We start from the raw sequence: 10,533 nt of genomic DNA, 5'->3' as shown, positions 1-10,533 counted from the left end.
TTATCACTTCTTCTCAGCTCTCACCGAACGGATTTCTTTCAACGATACGTCAAAAAATTACAAATCGTATCTAGTCGAAGACATTACCCTTAAAAATTGAAAAAATTTCGCTCGTTTCCCGTAAATGGGGAAACCTCCAAATAACTACAAATATAAAAATCGCTAATTTTCAAAAATTTTTCAATTTTTTTTACTAAAAACTGCCATAACTTTTTTAAAAATGAACATATCAATATAATTTTTTTTTTTATAGTTGCTTGATATCATTACCTATCATTTCGTATTTTTTTTTTTTGTAATTTTGACCCTTTATCTGCACACAGGGGGGAATTTAAAATGACAACTTTTTCACAAAAAATTTACTTTTTCAACTTAACTTTTGAAAATGTTCCGAAAGGTCTGACACTTTTATATATATCTTAAATTAAAGCTTATGTAATATACTTTATTTTGAAAAAAAAAAATTGACCTCTGGACTTGTCTTCATGGTGAAAATGGCTATCAAATGCTATTTTTGTGTGAAAATTCTCGATTTTATTTTTCACATTTTTAACTTTATAATGCTATAAATTATTGAAAAGTGTATGGATCAACATAATTTTTTTATGAGAAATAATATTTTTTAATAATTCCTTTTTCATTTGACATACTTTATCTTAAATAGGATATTAATAAGGAACTAGCAGATCATGTAGCATTTGTAATAATCCACCAATTTTTTAAAATTAAACACTATCTAAAGATTTTGCATCGAAGCGTTTTATTTTGATATAACTTTTTAATCACTGTCAGATATCATTATACTTGATCCAACTATGCCACGTCACCACTGTGCCGCGACCTCGCTGTGCTGGGTTTTTTTTATATTATAACTTTAGATATTTTAATTTCATTTGATATCATTTTTTTGAAAATCTAACACACAACCAGCAGGTTAACACTTAACCTGCTCACAGGGGTATTTAAAATAGCAACTGTCGTACGCCGGTAGTACCCCGACGTAGACACAAAAAGTAGTACACAAATGAACTAATGTTTTTTGTCGACGAGTTCTTCGTTTTTAGCTCTTATCGAGTCCGCCCGTGGGATATACTGGTCAGCCCCAATCCTTCAAAAAAGTGAACTACTAAAGGGGTAGATTTTAGTCCCGTCAGCACGGTCTAGTTCAAAAGTAGCAGACTGAAGGGTGGCTTCTTGTAAGCCACCAGCACAACTACCTTTTCACTATACCTACTAAAGGACAGTTAAGCCCAAAAACTAGCCAGCACGCACACTAATTATTAGGATCGACTAAAGGACCAGCAGTCCAACCTCGACTCTTGCTGCACACACACACACAATTTTAACAGCACGGTGGATATAAAATATTGACGCCAAGTGCAGGTTTTTAAATAGTTATTTTATTTAAGAAACGTAATAAACACAAAGTTAAAATTTAATAAAAAAATGTAACACAAAATAAATTAAATCGTACAGAATACAAACTTGCATCAAACGTCCTGACCCGTAACTCGACGTTTTTTCATCAAAGCGTTCAGTCTCACTATATTTTTTATGTGTTCCCTTTTATATTCTTTTTCCCACCATTATTAATTTGCTTACCCTGCATTTTCCTTTTATATGCTATTATTATATTGCTTGAGAATTCAAAATTTCTTACTACTGTTGTAAATTTTGTATTATACTAAAATCGACGTTATTCGATACTTCCTTAACTATTTACTACACAACTATTTTACGAAAACTAACTTTTTCAATTTAACTTCTGAAAATGTTTCGGAAATACTGCGTCTTTTAAACTTATATTAAATTAAAGCTTATGTCATGTACTATAAAATGAGAAAAAACATTTTTCCTGTTACTTTATCTTCTATGTGTAAACGGCAGCCGTAGTTGAAGAACTTACTATTTTTGTGTTCAAATTTTCTATTTCGAATATTAATTTTCAACTTTAAACTGCTATAACTTTTTGAAAAATAAACTAATCAAAATAATTTTTTTAATATTAACATCTTACGTGTTTCCTCTTAATTTTATATAAATTTTATGATGATCTGCCGACTTGTAGGAATACAAAATAGCAACTTTTATACAAAACTCAATTTTTTTAACTTAAGTTTTAAAAATGTTCCGGAAATTTTGTGTCCTTAACACATATGTCAAATTAAAGCTTATGTTACGTACCTTAAAATAGTTATAGTTGCTCCTTATCATCCGGCGGTTCCAGGGGGACCGGATTGGCACCCGGCTACCTGAGACAAAGTTGCGGGGAGTCTTAGTTCTACTTAGCCATTTCTGAAGTCTGTACTGTAGTTTATAAACCTATCACAACAAAAAAGAGCTACCTGTTTTCGTTAATAGCAGGTGACACCTCAGTTCTTTCGTCGCCCAGTATAACAGAATCCTTTCCTAGAGTGGGTATATGTATATGTGTATATGTGTACATCAAGCGGTATATTGGTAATCACTATAACACAGTTATAAGGTTTATATCAACAAGTAAAAAAAGCAAAAAAGAAATCAACTCTACAATTCACTAGACGTATAGTGTTCGTCACTGCGATGCACAAAAATAATGCCGGTCCTTCACGTATTATTGCGGCGGGGTATTCAACGCTAGGCATTTGTTGGACTTTACACCATGACGATAACGCGTGTGTGTAACGGTCCGGTTTACAGTGAAGCGGTGGCTGAGAAGGAGCTGACACGACCACGGGGTGTCAACGTGTGACAACGCCGTGGCCGTGTCAATATCATTTTGTTGAAAATCTAACACTTAACCTGCTCATTGGGGGGGATTTAAAATAGCAACTTTTTTACAAAAACTAACTTTTTCAACTGAACTTTTGAAAATGTTTCAGAAATACTGCGTCCTTTAAACATACATTAAATCAAAGGTTATGTTATATACTATCAAATGAAAAAAAAAATTTGTCCCGACATCTTATCTTCTATGTGCAAATGGCTATCAAAAATTAAAAAAAAATGTAATGTTTGCGATAAAAATCACCTTTTATCGGGATGTTTTATGTACTTAAAACTGCCATAACGTTTTCAAAATGAACAAATAAAAATAATATTTTTTTGTATTGAAACCTTAGATATTTCCCTTTCATTTGATATAATTTTTTTTGAAAATCTAACACTTATTCTGCTCACTGGGGGGATTTAAAATAGTAACTTTTTTACAAAAAAAAACTTTTTCAACTTAAATTTTGAAAATGTTCCGGAAATACTGCGTCCCTTAAACATATATCAAATTAAAGCTTATTTTATGTACTATAATATGAAAAAAAAAAATTTGTCCCGACGATCTATCTTCTATGCGCAAATGTCTACCATATTCAAAAATATGCTATTTTAACAATTTTTTTTTTTTTAATTTAACACTATCTACAGATTTGCATCGAAGCGTTTTTTATGATAGTGATTTTAATCACTGTCAGATATCATCTATACTGGACCCAACTATGCCACGGCCCCACTGTGCTGGGTTTATTTTTATATTAAAGTATATTACATAAGCTTTATTTTATGTTATATATAAAAGTGTCAGTATTTTTGGAACACTTTCAAAAATTAAGTTGAAAAAATTCTACTTTCTATATGCTTTTATGTTTTGAACCCCCCTTGTATTAAGGGAAATGGTCTAAATTAAAAAAAAAATAATGTCGAATGAAAAAGGTATATAAATATTATTTCATATAAAAAAATTGCATTGATCCATACATTTTTCAAAAAGTTATAACATTTTAAAGTTATAAATGTAAAATATAAAATCGAAAATTTTAACACAAAAATAGCATACAGTAGCTATTTTCACCGTGAAGACAAAATAAAGTCCAACATTTTTTTTCCATAATAAAGTATATTACATTAGCTTTAATTTAAGATATATATAAAAGTGTCAGTATTTCCGGAACACTTTCAAAAGTTAAGTTGAAAAAGTTAATTTTTGTGAAAAAGTTGTCATTTTGAATCCCCCTTGTGGGCTGGTAAAGGGTAAAATTTATAAAAAAAAATGTACCAAATGATAGGTAAAGACATCAAGCATCTATAAAAAAAAATTATATTGATTCGTTCATTTTTAAAAAAGTTATGGCAGTTTTAAGTAAAATAATTTGAAAAATTATCGATTTTTAAATTTGTAATTGTTCTGAAGGTTTCCCCCATTTACAGTGAACGAGGGAAATTTTTTCAATTTTTGAGGGTAATGTTTTCGAGTAGATACGATTTGTGATCTTTTGACGTATCATTGAAAAAAATCAGTTTGGTGAGAGCTTCGCATCGAAGCTAATAATAGTTATCATTTTTAATTAACTTTTGGTGTTTAAAAAAATTCTACAATGGTAATATTCAGAACTTAATTAATTTTAAAATAAAAAAAAAGTTCTTAAAAAGATTTACTCAATTTATCGTATTATATAATTTGAATATAGTTGTAAAAATCCATCGTTAAATTCAGGTGATACTAAAAATCATTTTTTTTTTAAATTTATGATTTATATAGCATCATATTACAAACAAATTTGGAATATTATAGACTGGTAGTAGCACACACAAATAAAGTTAAAAAATGAATAAATTACAAAGTAAAATTATTTACTTTTGTAGTTGAATACTTTTATCATATCAAATCTAATTCGACAGTAAATACTTTAAAAATATTAGAAATATGATTTTATTTGTTTGTATGGAAAAAGCTGGTTAAGCTACTTGTTATTTGATTAAGGGATTTTTTTTCAATTTTTAAGGGTAATATCTTCAACTAAATACGAATTGTAATCATTTGACGTATCTTTGAAAAAAGTAGGTCAAGTGAGGGTTGGCAAAATAAATCGTAGCTACAAAAAAACCACATAGTAAAATAATATTAACATGAATAAGAAATTTCTTCTTACGAAGGGAGACTATAGTGATGGGATCCATGAAGTTTATTGAAGTTATTGAATCTAAATGAGATAAAAATCAAATAATTTGAAAATTTTTTTCTAACTCAAAAAAAAAAAGCAAAATAGTCACAGGCGGATTTGAACCTTATACCTTTAGCGTGAAAAATACAAGTGTTATCGATTTGGCAACTGTTCGTTGCTTTCGTTGCATTATAAAATTACTTTTTCGACTTTATAAAAGTAAAAAAAAATTAATAAGTATAATTTTTTATGTCTTATGAACTTTATTCTATGTCAATTAAATTGTATAATATTCATGAAAGTCAGTGTATTCACCTTATAAGATATTTTAAAATAAAATAAAATGAAATACAAAACCCAGAATTTTAACACAAAAATAGTATATTTATGAATATGGTAGTCATTTTCACCATGATGAAATAGTCCGATTTAAAAAAAAAGTATGACGAATGAAATAGATATTTAAATATTATTTCTCATAAAAAAATTGTATTAATCCATACAATTTTTAATAAACTATAGCATTATAAAGTTAAAAATTTGTAAAAATTGTAAGAATGTAAAGTATAAAATCGAAAATTTTAAGTTAAGTTGAAAAAGTTAATTTTTGTAAAAAGTTGCTATTTTAAATACCCCCATGTGAGTAGAATAAGTGTAAAATTAAAAAAAAAATGATATCAAATGAAAGGAAATTACTTAAGGCTTCAATATAAAAATATGTTATTTTGATTTTGTTAATATTTCATTAAATTATGGTAGTTTTAAATACAAAAAACATCACGATAGGAGCTGATTTTTTTTGCAAATATTACATTTTTTGTTTAAATTCTGTGGCAATTTACTCATTGACGATAAGGTGTCGGGACAAATTTTATTTTTTTATTTTATATTACATGACATAAGCTTTCATTTGGTATATGTTTAAAGGACGCAGTATTTTAGAAACATTTTCAAAAGTTAAGTTGAAAAAGAAAGTTTTTGTAAAAAAAGTTACTATTTTAAATCCTCCCCTGTGAGCAGGTCAAGTGTTAGATTTTCAAAAAGTAATATCAAATGAAAGGTAAATATCTAAGGTTTTAATATAAAAAAAATTATGTTGATTTGTTGATTTTTAAAAAAGTTATGGAAATTTTAAGAAAAAAAATTGAAAAAAAGGACAAAATTAACTGATTTTAAAAATTGTAATTTTTTTGGAGATTTTCCCCATTTGCAGGAAACGAGGGAAAATGTTTTTAAGGGCGATTTCTTCAACTAGATACAATATGTGATCTTTTGACGTATTGTTGAAAGAAATCGGTCCAGTGGGAGCTGAAAAAAAATGCCAACAGACATAAAAAAAAAAAAACATCATGGTAAAATTAATACTTTCTCAGCTTTGCATTGAAGCTAAAAGAGGATTATATTTTAAAATTTCTTCTTTATTGAATAACGGTTTAGATTTTTTTCTCTCATAATAATTTTATTAAAAATTTATATTGTTTTGATAGAACAATGTTATTAATTTTTATCTGAATTTTCATTTAAGTTCTCATATGGATACTCGAATGAATTTAAATGCACCTTTAAATTTACTAGAGGACATAAGTCAAATGTCTGTACGTTACCCTTATTTACTAGTTTCAACCGTGTGAAATTTTATTATTATATAACGGGGTCTGTCTATGTTAGAGGTTGAATTAACCATTCAACTTGTTCTTCCTGTATTCGGCAACTCTGGATAAACACACAGGTCCCAATTTCTAACCGCGCAATAAATATCTTTATGGTTTTCAACAGTTTTATTTTTTGACAGTCATTAACCCGCATAATTGGTATTTTCCATACAACTTTCGTTAAAGTTACACTATATTTTAAAAGTGCTTTTGTGTCGTCGTTGGATCATGTAATACCACTATTACTTGTTGCTATCAACACAGTTTTGTCATTTAGTGCTCTATTTATTATAAGCTGATTGTTAATTTGAATTAATAATTTCCTATAGTGTTCGGCGAAACCAAATATGTGTGACATAGGAATGGATCCCGAAAATTTAAAGTTCGTACTAGAATAATCGTTGTACGTTTAGTTAGGATCCCAAAAAGAGTTTTGAAGGTTATTTACATTGTTCATAAAATAAGAGCAATAACCATTCATCAAATTTGTCGTTCCTGGATCTTTTACTTTTTGAACTTCTATTCCGTTTATTTCATAAGATATTGTAACAAATAAGAAAGCTAATCTATTGTTTGCAATAGCTATTTTACCTACAGTTCCTGATTTTACCTTTACTTCACCTTCAATGTATATAAAGCTTTCACAAAACAGAGTGTATGCATTGGTATTTTGTACGGCTATTCATATTTGATCACCATTTAAGAGCGCTATAGTGGAAAATGGTAAATAGTGTAAATAGTATAAATATGATAATGTAAATCCTCTATAGGCAATTCGTCTGTATATTTTTCCAGTACATTCATTTTCCAATCCATTTTTTTTTAGCTTCGATGCGAAGCGGAGGAGGTATTAATTTTACTATGATGTGTTTTTTTTTTTATGTCTGTTGTCACTTTTTCTCAGTTCTCACTTGACCGATTTCTTTCAAAAATACGTCAAAAGATCACAAATCATATCTAGTTGGAGACATTACCCTTAAAAATTGAAAAAAAATCCATTGTTCCCCGCAAATGGGGGAAATATGCAAAAAAATTACAAATTTAAAAATTGCTAATTTTCGAAATTTTTTCACTTTTTTTTCTTAAAACTTCCATAACTTTTTGAAAAATCAACAAATCAACATAATTTTTTTTTATACTAAAACCTTAGATATTTCCCTTTCATTTAATATAAATTTTTTTGAAAATCTAACACTTATTCTGCTCACAAGGGGGTTTAAAATAGCAACTTTTTTACAAAAATTAACTTTTTCAACTTAATTTTTGAAAATGTTCCGGAAATACTGCGTCCTTTAAACATATATCACATTAAAGATTATTCTATGTACTATAAAATGGAAAAAAAAATTTTGTTTCGACGACCTATCTTCTATGCGCAAATGGCTACCATATTCAAAAATANAGAAAGTTTTCCAACCCCCGTGTATGGCAATGAATTTTTTACATTTTTTCTTTATTCTTTTTTTAAAATAAATTTTCAACTGCTTTGATNATTTTGTTTCGACGACCTATCTTCTATGCGCAAATGGCTACCATATTCAAAAATATGCTATTTTAACAAATTTTTTTTTTTTTTAATTAAACACTATCTACAGATTTGCATCGAAGCGTTTTTTATGATAGTGATTTTAATCAATGTCAGATATCATCTATACTGGACCCAACTATGCAACGACCCCACTGTGCCGCCACCCCACTGTGCTACCGTTTTTTTTTATAATACACTTAATGATTTCAGAAATGACAAGTTGTTTTTGGTTAACTTTAATATTTTATTATTTTCTGAACACTTTCCTGGATAAGGGTTTTTTTTGAATACACCGAGTATTTTTCAATTTATAAAAATTATGAAGATTTCTATTTAATAAACTATTATTATTATTACTATACTGTTTTACGTTGCAACTAACTGTTTGTTTAAAATTTCTTAATTTGAGACCCATCAACTCTCACGTTTCATATGTAAACGTACCGATAATGGTTCACCTCTTAAATCGATTAAATTTCTGTTCTGGTATTTGAATGATACTTGTACTTTGCTTATAGATGTCGTGTTATGAGGATAATAAACAAGTTTTGATATAACTTCGGATACATGAAATCCTAGTGGAACGTTCATGAAAAATTCGTTTATAACATGACTTTGCGCAACGTTATTAAATGAATCAGATACTAAATTACAATGAACTTTTATACAATTTACATTCATTATATTAACTTGGTATTCTGATATGTGTTTAACGTTAGCTGGATAAATTTTTTTTTCGAATCTCAATAGTGTGGCAATACTACGGTGTATAGAAAAGTCAATGTTCTTATTACATAACATTTCACATTTTAATTTTATTTGATTGGTTTTAAGTTCGAATACTATGTTAAATTTTGACATAAAATCCTTTTAAAAAATTTCTAAATCCAACAACTCATATGATCCTGTTGTAATAATAATTTCATAAATAAGATGGTAGATCTTCTTTAGTAACACCTATCTTATTTCTATTTTCAGTTATATTAGGAACTGTATTGTTTGTTTGTAAACTTAAAAGACATATTTTAGTATTTATTTCGGTTTGCAGAGGTGGGAAAAAGACACATTCCAACTCTAATGAATTACGATTCATTGAAATCGATGTCATGCAAACGAGCAATTAAAGCATCCATTATAGAAAGTTTTAACAGGACATTAAAAACAAACATGTATCGTGAATTTACCGCTAGAGGTTAAGATTCAAAATTCCAATGATACTATTACGAAAGACATTTTATTGCTTTAATAAAAATTTAACAATATTGAAAGTATAACAAAATCATTATCAGATGATGTATTAAGACTTCAAAATTCTAATGAAATTATTACAAAAGATATTTATTGTTTCATTCGAATTTAAACAAAATTAAAAGAAAATCATTAACAGATGATAAAAACAATAATTGCAAATATTGACGCTAAAATAGTGTCCATAAAAAAAATACAAAAATATTAACTAATGAAATGCAAGAAGTGAATTTAAAATTAAACAATCATGCTGATAAGATATACGCTATCAACTTAAAGAATATAACATTAATAAATAAGTCTTTCGAATCTAATAAAAGGGAATATAACAGAAACGTACGAAACACGAATGTAAATACACCTAAAATTCCAAAAAAGAGTTAAAAACATGACTAGTGATTTTCGACATACACTGCTTGCTTGACTCCTTCAATAATTATCATATAAAAGAACTATTAGTTCTTGATATAGATTTATTTAGCGAATATACTTGGATATTTAAAAGTTCTTTCGCTTAAAACGATAAATCACACACTGTAAATAAATGGTTGGAACAACACTACCACCGAATACCTATTTGTTATAGTTATGTAAATATAGGAGTCATCTACCCGCTATTAAATTCGATGAAATATGATATTATATAAGTGAAATGTGAACAAAAGAAACAACTTTTACAAGATCTTTTTTCAAAACCATGTCATATAATAAACCTATAGACTATGCAGTGTCCGTCAAGCTTGTATAAAAATAGTACTTTTCTATCGTGCATGTTTCACAAGGATTTGAGTCCACACAGATGTACACTATTTACAGCACACAAATTGAAGAAGTGGTATTTGGATAGTGTTTAATTATAAATTGAAAAAAAACTTTATGTTGTAAGTTAATATAATGTAAATTTATTAAAAAAAAACGGTAGCACAGTGGAATCGCGGCACAGTAAGGACGAGGCATAGATAGTACAAATATAGATGATATCTGACAGTGATAAAAATCACTATCATTTGAAACGCTTCGATGCAAATCTGTAGATAGTGTTTAATTTTAAGAGATTGGTAGATTATTTCAAAAGCAACCATAATTCTAAATTTTATACAGGCAATAGCCCAAAAAATATAATATGTATTAGATAGTTTTAACTAAACAACTTAAAATTATCTAATAACTAAAAATGAAACATTAATAAACT

This window comes from Daktulosphaira vitifoliae, unplaced genomic scaffold (assembly GCF_025091365.1).
Source record: "Daktulosphaira vitifoliae isolate Bord-2020 unplaced genomic scaffold, ASM2509136v1 Scaffold_2, whole genome shotgun sequence".
In the NCBI taxonomy this organism is placed as follows: domain Eukaryota; kingdom Metazoa; phylum Arthropoda; class Insecta; order Hemiptera; family Phylloxeridae; genus Daktulosphaira; species Daktulosphaira vitifoliae.
The sequence above is the reverse complement of the archived record's forward strand: the minus strand, read 5'-3'. Positions refer to the sequence as shown.